At 42.8% G+C, this 15,144-nt stretch overlaps 3 non-coding genes across 3 annotated transcripts; all 3 read right to left on the bottom strand.

Annotated features, from left to right (window-relative positions):
• Positions 1–1,071: 1,071 nt before the first annotated feature.
• Positions 1,072–1,157, bottom strand: mir2970 (microRNA mir-2970). The gene has a single exon (NR_129943.1). It is a non-coding gene; the product is annotated as a microRNA mir-2970 (primary transcript).
• Positions 1,158–2,680: 1,523 nt separating this feature from the next.
• mir425 (microRNA mir-425) lies at positions 2,681–2,772 on the bottom strand. The gene has a single exon (NR_129969.1). It is a non-coding gene; the product is annotated as a microRNA mir-425 (primary transcript).
• A 1,982-nt stretch (positions 2,773–4,754) lies between these two features.
• Positions 4,755–4,844, bottom strand: mir191 (microRNA mir-191). Its single transcript, NR_129893.1, is given in 1 exon segment — positions 4,755–4,844. It is a non-coding gene; the product is annotated as a microRNA mir-191 (primary transcript).
• Positions 4,845–15,144: the final 10,300 nt, after the last annotated feature.

The following is a 15,144-nucleotide window of genomic DNA, read 5'->3' as shown; positions in this document are numbered from 1 at the left end:
CATTTGCTCTGTGTATTAGGCTGCATCACATTGCCAAATTATGCAGTTTGAATTGCATATGGTCAGCACAGGCCCATATGAAGTTCAGTGCAGTTAAACTGCATTATACAGATATACACTGCATTATTTGGCAGTGTATATCAATCCTTAGTTGTAGTTTTACAAGACCTTTAGCCTCCTTTGCCAAAGAGGAGGCTTGACCACACAACTGGTCCCATGACCCCACTGCATTGAGCCATGACAGTTAAAGTGGTGTCAAACTGCATTAATTCTCCAGTATAGGTGCACCTGAGATTTGCCTTTTAGCCATCTATATTTTTGTTAATCCTAATTGGGATAATTACTGAGAACAACACTGATAACTCAGGCCCTTCGACACAGCCGTATAACTCAGAATATCAAGGCAGATAATCCACAATACCTGCTTTGAACTGGAATATCTGAATCCACACTGCCAGATAATTTAGTTCAATATGGATTTTATACAGCTGTGTGGAAGGGACCTCAGGCCTCTTCTACATAGCCATGTAATCCAGATTATCAAAACAGAGAATCCATTATATCTGTTTTGAGCTGGATTATGAGTCTACAGTGCCATATAATCTAGTTTGAAGCAGATAATCTGGATTTTATATTGCAATGCACAAGGGGCCCTAGTCCTTTGTGATGAGATTATAAAAGGCCTCAAATTTTTCTCATTTGCCTTTCATTTGTCCCCTCTGTCCCGTTTTCCTACTTGCTCTGCTGACTATTGCTTATTGCAGTTGAAATAGTGCTGGCATTCATTCATTGTACAGTGCAGACAAACTCAAGATCTTTCCATTTATTCAACATAACTTCATTTCTCCTTTCCAGAATTAACAGAAGCATTAAACATAATTCTACACAAGGAAATACACAATTTTGATAAATTTCATAATTGACACCAATCATGGATCTTGGCAACATGACCTTTTATTTTCTAGTATTAATCAGATATAGGCCTTGCATCTTTGCTTCCCGGTATCATTTGTCTCTGTTTCCTTTTCTTCTTCTTGAGGTGAGAGTAGCTACCATAGTAAAATAGGGCAGGGCTCCACACTACTCACAGCCAAGAGGTGATCTGAAACTTTCTGCTTATGCCAGACCAACTACTGACTGTCTGCAGTGACAGATCTCAAGTATATAGGTATTTAAAGTAAGTATATAAAGCAAACATTTACTGATAAGAAATCATGATTTGCAAGGCTTTCTAAACAAGCTGATTTTTTTTAAATAAAGCACAGCTGAAGCATTGTCTGCAGAGTGTATTATAAACGCTGCACAACATATTTGTGTAAATGTTTAAAACAGTCATTAGATGGCATTTAGAAAACTTTTACTCTTCCCAAAATTTTCCGGACCCCAATATTAAGCTAAGAGACACCACTGTGGTTGGGATCCACAGTTTAAGAAGCAGTGCTGTAGACAGCGTGGCTTGTCAGTTTATATTTCAAGAATAAATTTCTATAAATGTAATAATAATAATAATTTAATAAATTTCTATGTCCCTATTCCTTTATGTTAAGTCTCCAAATGGTGGCCAGAATTTTGACTGCATCTCCGACCCCTTCTAACACTACCGTATAAAATCCAGATTATCTGCTTTGAACTGGGTTATATGGCAGTGAAGACACATATAATCCAGTAACCAGATTATATGGCAGAGTACATCCAGCTTCACTGCTCCTTTGAAAACCTAGCAACCTTAGCCATAAAAGAGGGCAGAGTTTGACAGCATAATGGTCACAGTTAACCATTTTGATTGCTAGGACAACTACTGAATGAATGAGATTTAATTATGTGCTGACTCATTTCAAAAACGAATTCAGTGGCTTAACTCTTGTTTGGATTAATCAATGCAGCACACCCTCCAGCATTTCATAGATGCAAAAAAACAGGACATGTTTGGCCAAGAAACGATCAAGGTGACAAAGTTACGAATGAGAAAGAACACACCAATTAAAAGAAGCTACAGTAGTTTGTCTTTACCTGGGCCTACTGGAAAGACAAGAGTCCTCCTTATACCCAGTCCTCTCCCCTTAAGGGTGAATCTACATTGTAGAATTAATACAGTTTGACACCAATTTATCGCCCAAGGCTCAATGCTATGGAATCCTGGTAGTTGTAGTTTTACAAGGACTTTAACCCTTGCTGCCAAAGATACAACTCCCACTATTCCATAATATTGAGCTATGGCAGCTAATGTGGTGCCAATCTCCATTAATTCTGCAGTGTAGATGCACCCAAAGCTGAGTGGAAACAGTGTATTTTGAATTCAGTTTACAGCAATGGAAAGAAGCTGAAGACAAAAGGGAAAATGGGAAGAAGAGGCTGGAGCTGGGACATTTCAAAAGCAAGTAAAAACATGGAACGACAGTGGGTTAATCAAGACTATTCCTGCCAAATCAGGACAGCTGGAGTGTATGCTAGGAGTCATACAGTGCTACTATTCTAACCCCGTACTTAAGCTATCCGATATGGGAGATCCACTTTTCCCCCCTTCAGAGTACAAGGAACTGATACTATATTTCTGCACAACAGCAACAAGTGTTTTGTTCTTCTTTGGAAACTTAAAAGGGATTGGTAGCTGATGGTTTTTATTGTAGCAGGGTAGCCACAATACTGTAGTTAGCTTTCTTCTGTGAGCCAGGCTGGGTTATTTGAAATAGTTTTGGACAGACACGACATCCCCGTGGCCGTGGCTCTGCTCGCTCAGCGGGAGTGATCGTGTCATTCCAAAACCATTCCTGCTCTTGTGTCTTCCTGGGCTTGTGACCGGCTCTGATCTACCAAAAATGCATCCACACCGGCTTGCCTCTTTGACTAGAATCCCTTAAGATAGAGAGAAAAGACATGGTCCTAAATGGAAGTCTGTTGATGGAAAATGGTTTCATCCACAGCTGCATTTCCCCTCCAATCATTAGGTAACAGTCAGGATTTCGCTAGTTAACCCATTTGAGCCTAATCTAACACCTACAATTGTACACTCCCGTTTTACTGCTACATAGTCTGATTCAGATTAATATTCAACTCAAATCAGAATCTATAATAGAGACTTAATTAGAAAGGGATCCATGGAAGATCACTTCAATATATGATAATAGCTGCATGAATATTATATCCTCTGAAATTGAAGAGTTATTTCTTATTAGCATCATTTTTATTAAATAGTTGTAATATTTGTTATATAAGTTTGGATATGTTTTAAGTGTGCATTTTGTAGTTTTTGGTTTATTTTTGTTATATGTCTTATCCCATTTTAATTTTAGGTAGATCTTAAAATTATAATGTTTGATTTTTATAATGTTTGATTCATTTAATAGCCCATCACAGCATGGCAAATGGTAAAATATGGTGGAAATGGTAGGATCAATCATCTGGAGAGTCAAAGTTTCCCTGACCCTATTCTTAAAGTCTTCAACTTGGAGTGCATCTACACTGTAGAATTAATGCAGTATGACATCACTCTTACTGCTAGAGCTCAATGTTATGTAGTCCTGAGATTTGTAGTTTGGTGCAACTTCAGTACTCTTTGGCAGAGATGGCAGAAGACGTTGTACAACTTCAACACCCACGATTCTACAGTTGAGTCCTGGTGGTTCAGGCGCTGAACTGCATTAATTCTACACCGTAGATACACCCATAATTGCCTAATTCCTACGTCGCTTTTGCTGCATTCAGAGAGGAGGAAATTCTTGTCGGTTTCACGTGATTTGATATTTCCTGCTTCGGCTTGCAGATGGTCTTATCCTCTTTGTGGCTTTAAGCTCTTGTCTCCTACGGTATCGGCAAGACCAAGCTCTGGTGGTTTCTCCCCAGGAAATCAATCTTTATCTATAGATGACAGAAGCAGTTGGAATAAATTGCTCCAGTTATTCTACCCTGAGCCAGTTTCCATTGTGAAGATCTCTATGAAATATCTATGCAAACCCTAGCAGCCCTAGCCCATACAACTAATAGTAAGAAAAACTGGGAGCTGAAACCCATTAGGAGGATCACACATTCCCCACCCCTATCTTTGGCCCCTTCTACACTGCCATATAAAATCCAGATAATCTGTTTTGAACTGGATTATATGACACAATCGGGAGCCAAGTACAGCGATTTTGGTATTGGGATAAGGCTCAGAGGAAACCTATGAACAAATGTTGATAAAACCTCATCACAGGGTTGTCTTAACAACCTGAAGGCAAACGACAAAATGCACAATCATTTTGGACAGTTCTCATGTGCATGGTATCTAGCACACAATCTTATGTCATATACCGAGGACAATCATGGTTATCCTTAAAAATTCTTATTTAATGTAAATTACACTATGTAACAAAATTTGAAAAAAATCTGTTCCTGGTTTGAAAGTCTTATTTCCTGTTTAATTGTGTGCTACTTACTTTGAAAGTAGTTGCTATACTCCAGAAACTTTGTTTTTGTGGTTGCCACAAGCTATGTTGAATTGGTCGACACTCTATGAGATATTCTTTGGAAAACTATAGCAAAATGTGCTGCAGGATGTCCCGCAAAATAACTTTAAAAAAATGTTTTTATGACACAACCAATTAGGAAATGACATTTTAAACCCAGGAACAAAAATCGTGTTACAAAGTGTTATTGAAGATAACAAGATGCTGGTACAATAAGCCCTTGTTCCTTGCCATTGCCTACAACCCATGCAACTTAGTCCCGTTTCTTTGCCCCAAAAGTACAGAAGAGAATAAACACAATCCAGGAGAGAAGGGTAGGAAAGCAAGGAACGAAATCCAAGTGCAGCTGGAACTTTAAGAGGAAAACAGCTGCTTTTGGGATTCCGTTGCCCACTATCGAACCATCATTGGAAGGTGATCTGTTGTCAAGGCAGAGGAGGTACTAAAACATGGCCAAAACCAGTAGAAGTGGTTTGCACCATGAAAGAAACACTGGAAACATGGGAGAATATGAAGATCATTCCAAGGGTAGTTTCACCTTCCACATTGCAGAGATGATAAAAGTCCTGTAAGGAGAGAAAGCAAAGCCAGAGTCAACAGATCCATCTACAGATCCTCCAGCAGCCAGATACATGGCATGGAAAAGAGACATCAGTACTAACTAACTAGGCCAGCAGATTGCACCTGTGGATGCATCAGCACTGTACAATCATAGAAATTTGATACCATGGTACCATCCTATTGAAACTTCAGATTTGTAATTTAGTAGGGTGATTAGAACTATCTTGTATGACCCCATACTGGAATAGTATGGGCGTTATACTGATATCAAAGTGCTATATTGTGTAGGATGGATATATGTGTGTGTGTTCAGGTTGCTGTAATGCTATCTTCAAGATTATAGTTTTAGCCTCAAGGTGCATCCATATTGTAGAATCAATGCAGTCCGAGACCACTTTAACTTTAACTACTACCATGGCTCAATGCTGTGGAATACTGGGAATTATAGTTTTATAGGCACCAGCATCCTTAGGCAAAGAAGACGGCAGACTACATGTGTCAAACTCAATGTTTTTGGGCCGAATCAGGCCCATCATGTCATTCTATGTGTCCCTCCAGATGCTGGACTACAATTCCTGTATTCCTCGTCCTTAGACATCATGACTAGAACTGATGGGAGCTGGGATACAATAACATCTGGAAAGCTGCACTTTTTTCTGTGTAGTCAAGATAGTGGGCTCTGAACTTAGATTCAAGGCTTGTGAATATGATGGCTGATGTTAAAATGTTCTGTAACCTTTCCCCAACCTCAGAGTCACGAGTGCTGCTAGGCTGCAATTTCCATTATCCCCAGTTGCATGGCAGATAATCAAAAGTGATGGGAGCTGTTGCTCAACAACACCTGGAAATCCGAACGGAGTAAAAGCTAAAAACCACCATGTAAAAAAATTACACATGGCCCTCTGTATCCATGGATTCTCCATCCATGGATTCAATGGTCCTTTGAAGGCAACCATAAGGCTGATGTGGCCCTAAATGAAAATGAGTCTGACACTCCTGCTATAGACCTTGTAAAACGACAACTTCCTGATCCCATAGCATTGAACCACGACAGTTAATGGTGTCAAACTGCATTACCAGTATACATGCACCTTCCAACTCTGGGAAACCAAGGTTTGAATCCTTACTTGGCTATGGAAACCCACTGTCTGACTATGGATTAGTCATACTCTCTCACTCAAAGAGGAAGGCAATGGCAAACCTCTCTGAACAAATCCAGAGGAGGAACCCATGGAATAAGTCTCATTTTAGGATCACAATAATTCAGAAACTACTCAAAGCCACACAGCTTGGAAAAGTTAACTTTGGGGGGTTATAGTTCCCAACATCCCATATTAACCATGCCGGCTAAAGGATTTATTGAGTTGTAATCCCAAAAAGAATAATATTTTCAGCTCTAGAATAGAATCTAGAATTCTAGAATTTTCAGCTCTAGAATTCACAGGATTTTCAAGGAGGAAACTTTGCTTGCAATGCTTTTGACACAATGCTGAAGGATGGAAGAGAAGTATTTGTGAATCGAATCTCCATGTCAGGTGAGGTGGTTTTTATATTTGATCAATCTGTTGTGGTTGTGTGCCTCCAAGGCAGCTCTGATTTATGGTGAAGCTATCATCAAGATGTATTGAGAGGAGGTTCACCACTGCTTTCCTCAGAGGGTGCCTCTACACTGTAGAATGAATGCTCTTTGACACATTTACCACCAGTGGCTCAATACTATGGAATATTGTGATTTGTAGTTTGGTGCGACACCAATACTCTTTGACAGAAAAACCTAAAGACCTTGTAACACTACCACTCCTGGGATTCCACCACATGAAGCCGGGGCAGTTAAAGGGGTATAAAACTGCATTATATTGCTATTATATTTAATTCTGTTTTGATATTTATATATTTGTAGGTTTTAAATTGTACTGAAATGTGTTTAATGTAAGTCGCTTTGAGTCTCCTTGGGGAGAGAATAAAAGATAAAGGTAAAGGTTTTCCCCTGACAGTAAGTCTAGTCGTGCCCGACTCTGGAGGTTGGTGCTCATCTCCATTTTTAAGATGAAGAGCCAGCATTGTTCATAGACACCTCCAAGGTCATGTGGCCAGCATGACTGCATGGAGTGCTGTTATCTTCCAGCTGGAGTGGTACCTATTGATCTATTCATATTTGCATGTTTTCGAACTGCTAGGTTGGCAGAAGCTGGGGCTGACAGTGGGAGCTCAACCCTCTCTCCAGATTTGAATCGCCAACCTTTCGGTCAACAAGTTCAGCAGCTCAGCGCTTAAACCCGCTACGCCACCAGGGGCATATATAAACATAACAACAACAACAGGTTGCTGTGAGTTTTCCAGGCTGTATGGCCATGTTCCAGAAGCATTCTCCCCTGACGTTTAGCCCACACCTAAGGCAGGCATCCTCAGAGGTTGTGAGGTCTTTTTGAAACTAGGCAAGGGAGGTTTATATAGAATGCCCAGGTTGGCAGAAAGAACTTTTGTCTGTTTGAGGCAAGTATGAATGTTGCAATTGATCACCTTGATTGAATAGCCTTGCAGCTTCAAAGCTTGGCTGCTTCTTGCCTGAGGAAATCCTTTGTTGGGAGGTGTTAGCTGACCCTGATTGTTTTCTGTCTGGAATTCCCCTGTTTTCTGAGTGTTGTTCTTTTTTTACTGTCCTGATTGTAGCCCTTTTTTAAAATACTGGTAGCCAGATTTTGTTTATTTTCATGGTTTCTTCCTTTCTGTTGAAATTGTCCACATGCTTGTGGATTTCAATGGCTTCTCTATGTACTCTGACATGGTGGTTGTTAGAGAAACAATCAGACAAGAAACAATCAGTGCTTGCCAATCACCTCCCTACAAAGGATTCCCCCAGGCGGGAAGCAGCTAGGCTTTGAATATGCAAGGCCATTAAATGCTAATCAAGGTGATCAGTTGCAACATTCATACAGACAAGAGTTCTTTCTCCTACCCTGGACATTCCACAGATATATAAACCCCACTTGCCTAGTTTCCAACAAACCTCACAACCTCTGAGGATGCCTGCCATAGATGTGGTTGAAACATCAGGAGAGAATCGTTCTGGAACATGGCCATACAGTAATAACAATAATAATATATTATACAGCATATTTGAACCCTTGTCTCCTGGATTCTCAAGCCAATACTCAAACATGGGTTACTGAAACAGGGAAATTCCTCTGCAAAGAAACAAATATCGGTAGCATACAAACATGACCGAAGCACACCCTGCTTAATCGTTTCTTGTGCAAACAATTTGTCTGCTAACTTTGTTAGGCAAACAAAATGTGGCATCCTCCTGTGCCACCAGAGTGCTTTTCTTTCTCCATCCTTTCCCCACTGTTTGGGTCCTTAGGAATGGGCACATCGGACCCGAGAACCAGCCAGGGATTTATATTTTTGTGCCCTTGATTTTTCCTCCATGCATTTATTAAGCTCCTCCTGGGTGTTTAGTCTGAGTCAGAAGGATTTGCCAGAGTCACATTTCAGGACTCAGCCTTGCTTTTCTGCCTCCTCCTCGCCCTCTCCTTTGCAGAGCAGATGGGGGCATTGTGTTGTTTGCCAGGAAACCCGAGAAGGAGAGAAACCACAAGGGAGAGGGGGAAAAAGAAACAAAACTCTCAAGGAAGTAAGGAATGGGTGGGAAAGGGGAAGGACCTTCACGCATGAGGGACTCCTTGGTTTTTAACCCAACCTGATCGTGTAAGACAGGTAATATGTGCAGGTGGAGGGATTGCAATTCACTATAATAATAACAAAAGCCAAAGCAAACTTAAAACCCACCAAATAAGCTACCGTCTTGGCAGATTATCCAGGGAGTGGGGTGCGCTCCCGCTGTTAGCCCCAGTTTCTGAAAACCCAGCAGTTTGAAAACATGCAAATGTGGGTAGATCAATAGGTATGGCTCCGGCGGAAAGTCAACGGCACTCAATACAATCATGCCGGCCACATTACCTTCGAGGTGACTATGGACAACGCTGGTTCTTTCGCTTAGAAATGGAGATGAGCACCAACCCCCAGAGTCCGACATGACTAGACTTAATGTCATGGGAAAACATTTACCGTTACCTTCATAATCTAGTCAATAGTTACACCTCTGGCATACTGGATGCTTAGGCCCCTTCTACACTGTCAGTATAATCCAGGATATCAAAGACGATAATCCACATTATCTGCTTCGAACTGGATTATATGAAGCTGCACTGATATATAATCATGTTCTAAGCAGATAATCTGGATTTTATATAGTGGTGTAGATGGGGCCTGAGTCTAGAGTCACAGATACTGGAAGGATGACTATATTGTAGAATTAATGCAGTTTGACCCCACTTTAAATGTCATGGCCTATTACACATCAAATTAGGTTATGGTTTTACAAATTAAGCACCAAAACATCATGTTATACAACAAATTTGACAGAAAAGGTAGTTCAATATGCAGTAATGCTATGTAGTAATTACTGTATTTATGAATTTAGCACCAAAATATCATGATGTATTGAAAACATTGACTACAAAAATGCATTGGATAATCCAGAACGTTGGATAAGCGAATGTTGGATAAGTGAGACTCTACTGTATGTACATTTACCAATCCTGCATGCTATGGTGTTTTGTTTGGCAGACGCCGGGCATGCTTCCAAACAAAAACTTTGCTAGGTCTAACTTTTGGGGGAGGCCTTATATTTAGCAATTCAGCAAAACCTCTACTAGGTCTTATTTTTTGGGATGTCTTATTTTTGGGGAAACAGGGTAACTGCATACCTATTTCCTTCAATGAGGCATACTTGCTCAGTGGATTTCTCTCTTGAGTAGCCATACATAAGTTTCCTCCTTGAGATATCTTGGACACCTAGTGCCATGAGGAAATCGAAAATGCCCTGTAGGGTTGTAACATTTCCTTATGTTATGGCCAATTCTGATTCTTTTTTTTCCCAGAGGTTAGAAAGAAAATGGCTTGCAGGAATTTGGCAGAATTAAGATTCAAACTGCGATCTCTTAGTTTCAGAATGAAGAGGAAGTGACTCCTCCGTTGTTCTTTCCTCTTCTTGCCTTCAGCTGAGATGGGAAGGAAGCATATAACGTGGCACACAAATGAAGGGGACCCTGAGGAAATGGAAACCCACTTCCTCAGCTATGGGGAGCCTTGCTAGATAGGACTTCAACTCCCACAATCCCTAACAGCCTGAAGTCCAAAACACTTGAAGAGCTGAAGTTTTCCCATGCATGATCTACACTGTGAAATGAATGCAGATTGACACCACTTTAACTGTCATAGCTCAATGCTATGGTATCCTGAGAGTTGTAGTTTGGTGAGGAACCAATACTATTTGGCAGAGAAGGCTAAAGACCTTGCAAAACTACAACTCCTAGGATACCATAGCATCAAGCCGTGGCAGTTAAAGTGGTGTCAAACTGCACTCATTCTAAAGTGTAGATGCACCCTTTGTGGCCCCTACTATTTGGCAGAGGAGGCTAAAGACCTTGCAAAACTACAACTCCTAAGATACCATAGCATTGAGGCATGGCGATTAAAGTCTTGTTTAACTGCACTCATTCTAAAGTGTAGATGCACCCTTTGTGGTCCCTACTATTTGACAGAGGAGGCTAAAGACCTTGCAAAACTACAACTCCTAGCATCCCATAGCATCTAGCCGTGGCGGTTAAAGTGGTGTCAAACAGCACTCATTCTAAAGTGTAGAGATGCACCCTCTGCCATCCCAAAGCCCGATCCCCAGCATCTCACCTGCCAGTCCTTGCTTGACGCCCCAAAAGATGGGCAGGACCAACCAAAAGGCAAGGAAACCCCTGCTGCTGGGTTCTTCTTCATCATCATCACCATTGCTGTGGCTCCAGACCAAAAGCCACCAAACTAGGAGCTGGCTCTGCCCAGGCGCAGGTTGAGACAGGAAGAGGACCTGCCATCTCTGAGCTCCTGCCAGCTTGTGCCAACAACGCCCTTGGCATCTGTGCCACTCCTTTCCACGGCTACTTTATGTTGGCAGGACCCTCTAAGGTCCCCCTTCCTTCCCCTCCCCTGGGAGCCCTCTCAACCAATCCGGGATTGAGGAGCAAGCTGGAATCCCCCTCCTTTTTCCTTCCACCCCAAAGTCACTTCTCCTTTTCTCACCCTTGCTGTGCTGCTGCTTTTGTCTTGCAGCCAGTTTCACTTTTGCTTAGTCTCTGGCCAAAACCTTTCCCTTCCCTGCCACTAGGTCCAAAGTGTGGGCCTTTTGGCTCCGATCACAAGAAGTTCACACAAACTTCCCCAGCCTGTCCTTCAACATCTTTGGGGCTTTTAAAATACATGTCTTATATCCACTACATTTTAATAATTGACCCATGTGTTTTAATATATGTAGAAAAAAACATTTTAACATGTTGCAACCTGTCTCGAGCCACAAGGAGAGGTGTGTGAGAAATAAAATTATTATTATTTGATACACAACAAAATTGGTACACAGCAAACAAGATCATAGTGCTGGCTGTTGTATTGGATCACACGTCGGATACTACCCAAGTCTAGTACTGTGTGATGTATTGGCAAATAATGTGTGCAGATCCAAGTAGGGTGGTCTTTTGCAGCTGACAGATGGTAATTTTGTCAGCGCTGATTGTGTTTAAGTGCAAGCCAAGGTCTTTAGGCAATGCACCCAGTGTGCCAGGAGCCCCCAGTGGCACAGTGTGTTAAACCCTTGTGCCGGCAGGACAGATGACTTGAAGGTTGCGTTGCTGACCTGAAGGTTGCTGGTTCAAATCCAACCTGGAGAGAGCGTGGATGAGCTCCCTCTATCAGCTCCAGCTCCATGCCGGGGCATGAGAGAAGCCTTCCACAAGGATGGTAAAAACATACAAACATGCGGGCATCCCCTGGGCAACGTCCCTGCAGACAGCCAATTTTCTCACACCAGAAGCGACTTGCAGTTTCTCAAATAGCTCCTGACATGCAAAAAACAACAATATGCCTATCACCACTGTGACCACCATTATTGGCTTGTGCCAGAGTCTTTGCAGTTCGATCTTTAAATCCTCAGGATATGAAAATTATTAATAATAATAATAATAATAATAAGTTTTCACTGCACTCTTGGTATAGATTGTGACCAGGAAGGCACGCATGCAAAGAGAGGCCTTCACCAAATTTTATCTTTGAGTCTGAAGATGCATCTACACCAAGCATGGGCAAACTTGGCCCAATACAGGTGTTTTGGACTTCAACTCCTACAATTCCTAATAGCCAGTAGGCTGTTAGGAATTGTGGGAGTTGGAGTCCAAAACACCTGGAAGACTGAAGTTTGCCCATGCTTGATCTACACTGTAGAATTAATGCAGTTTGACATCACTTCACCAGCTAAAGTGCCATGCTATGGAAAACTGGGAGTTACAGTTTTAAAGTCTTTAGCCTTCTCTGTCAAAAGAGTGCTGGTGCCTCACTAAAATACAAACCCCAGAACTTCTTAGCATTGAGCCAGGGCAGTTAAAGTGGTGTCAAACTGCATTAATTCATCAGTGTAGATGCACCCTGAAAGACCAGGATTTGATTCCCCACTCGGTCATGGAAATGTATTAGCAATCATGGGCAAAGCCACACTCTCTCAGTCTCAGCATAAGCTAAGAGGAAATTTGATTCTGTCAAGAAATGCCCTATAAGGTCGCCATAGGGTCACCATCATCCTGAAATGACACAACAACAGCAAAGCAGAAGGTCACCACATTTTCCAGCCATCTTAATTTAGTAGGATCAGTCCTAATTAGTCCTCTAACATCACACTTTTCCTACTGCTTTTGCAATTCTCTACCCTCTTTGCTCTCAGCTTACTTCAGTTGCTGCAAACGGAGTTCAAAGTGCAAATTTGGTATTCAGTTAACTCAGTGAAGGAAGTAGGGTTAGGGTCTTGCCCTTCCCAATAGAATCAGTAAGTGTGGACCCATACAATACTGTCAGCTCACCACAGCCGCTCCTGAATGAACACACGAGACTCTCTGTGATATCACCAGAAACTTTACTGCAGGAAACATAAACATCCGAAAAGCCAAGAATGGGAGACTCCGGCCAACCATCATTTATATACCCTCCCCCTCATTTGAAAAGTCTCTTCCCGCTCAGTAAAACCCCGCGCAAATTCCCCGCCAAGTCCAGCAGCCGTTTCTTCTCCGAGTCCTGAGACGCAGGTGTCTTATCAATGTCAGTGACCCTGAAACTCAGAGCCACATACAGGCTCTAGTAGCAGGGTTCTGACATGGCGTCCTCCTCCCCTTCGTCCTGGAAGGAAAAGATTAAACACAACTATTGTTCTCCGCTGTCCAGAGTTCCTTTATACTTTTTTAACAGGCTGCAATGGAATACCGGGTGTACCTTCCCTAGGTCCTTGGGTAGCTTCAGCTCATAGGTCACTTCGTTTATTCTTTTCGCTACCCTGAACGGCCCTATATAGCGTGGAGCCAATTTCTTAGATGGGAACCCCAATTTCAGGTTTTTTGTGCTCAGCCAAACCAGATCTCCTTCGCCCAATTTGTCCCCCTCTCGGCGTCTACGATCTGCAAAGAGCTTGTACTTCTTTTGTGTTTCCTTCAATGCCTCCACCACGGTCTGCCACCCTTGCTTAATTTTGGCCGGCCATTCCTTGTCGGTCTGGCCCTCTCCTTCCTTCCACTCGGGTAGCCTGGGGAAAGGTGCCACCTCCTGTCCGTATACTATTTCGAATGGGGCACGACCTGTGGCCGAATGTACGGCCCCGTTAAAAGCCATCTCAGCAAACGGAAGAAGGTCCGCCCAATCGTCCTGTCTATAATTGGTGTACATCCTCAAGAATTGGCACAGTGTCTGTTGGGTACGTTCGACCCCCCCGTTGGTCGCGGGATGAAAAGCCGAGCTCAGATTCCTTTCCGCTCCTAACAGCTGTAAGAATTTTCCCCAAAATTTTGCAGTGAATTGGACTCCCCGGTCGCTAATTATTTTGTCGGGGCACCCATGTAGGCGATATACATGCTTCACATACAAATCAGCGAGCTTTTCAGCCGAGGGGAGTTTTGGCAGGGCCACAAAGTGTGTCTGTTTTGAGAATAGGTCCAATATTGTCCAAATGTATCTGTGGCCTCTGCTGGGGGGTAGTTCGCCTACAAAATCCATTGCCACGCATTCCCATGGCCTCATGGGCTCCACCACCTTCTGCAATAGCCCCTGGGGCTTCCCAGGTGGTGTCTTGCCCTCTGCACATAATTCACACTGCGTGACGTACCCCCTGGCGTCTTTCTTCATTCCGGGCCACCAGCATTGTTTAGCCAACAGTTTAATAGTCCTGGTGGGGCCTAGATGACCTGCACCCTTGTTATCGTGGCATTTCCTTAACATTTCTTGTCTTAAACATTCAGGAATATACAATTTCTTATTAACAAACACCAAATCCCCACACAGTTCTCCCTGTTCTTTGTTCGTTTGTAACCATTTGTCCATTCCATATGCCCGCTTCAACTCTTCCTCCCATATTTCTCCTCCCCCCGTGGAAATGGCAGTGCGTTTGTTTTCTTTGGCTGCTTGTGCTCGAGTCAGTACTGCCAGGCCCCATTGCTTATCTAGGAAAAGGCTCCCCTCAGATTCCTGAATTCCTCCCCCGTGCTGAGGCATCCGAGAGAGAGCGTCAGCGAGTATGTTGTGTTTCCCCTGGAAGAACTTGAGTCTGAAATCAAAACGGCTGAAATATTGGGCCCATCTAATCTGCTTCGCTGATAGTTTACGAGGGGATCTCAGATACTGTAAATTTCTATGATCAGTCCACACCTCAAACGGTGTTCCACTTCCTTCCAGGAAGTGTCTCCAGCACTCTAGTGCTTTCAGAATCGCTAAGGCTTCTCTCTCCCAAATCGGCCAGTTTTTTTCTGTATCGCTAAACTTTTTCGACAGATAGCCACATGGCTTCAGGTTCCCCCCCTCGTCTTTCTGCAGCAGAACTGCCCCATATGCCCGGTCTGACGCATCGCAATGTAGTACAAAGGCCTTAGACATATCAGGGTGCTGTAGGACAGGCTCCTCGGTAAAACGCTTTTTTAGGGCTTCGAAAGCTTCCTGGCATTCTATTGTCCAGGTCAGTTTGGCCCCTGGGGCCTTCACTTTGGCTGTTTCTCCCCTGCCTTTAGTC

Source organism: Anolis carolinensis, chromosome 2, assembly GCF_035594765.1.
Source record: "Anolis carolinensis isolate JA03-04 chromosome 2, rAnoCar3.1.pri, whole genome shotgun sequence".
Classification (NCBI taxonomy): Eukaryota; Metazoa; Chordata; class Lepidosauria; order Squamata; family Dactyloidae; genus Anolis; species Anolis carolinensis.
The sequence above is the reverse complement of the archived record's forward strand: the minus strand, read 5'-3'. Positions and strand labels throughout refer to the sequence as shown.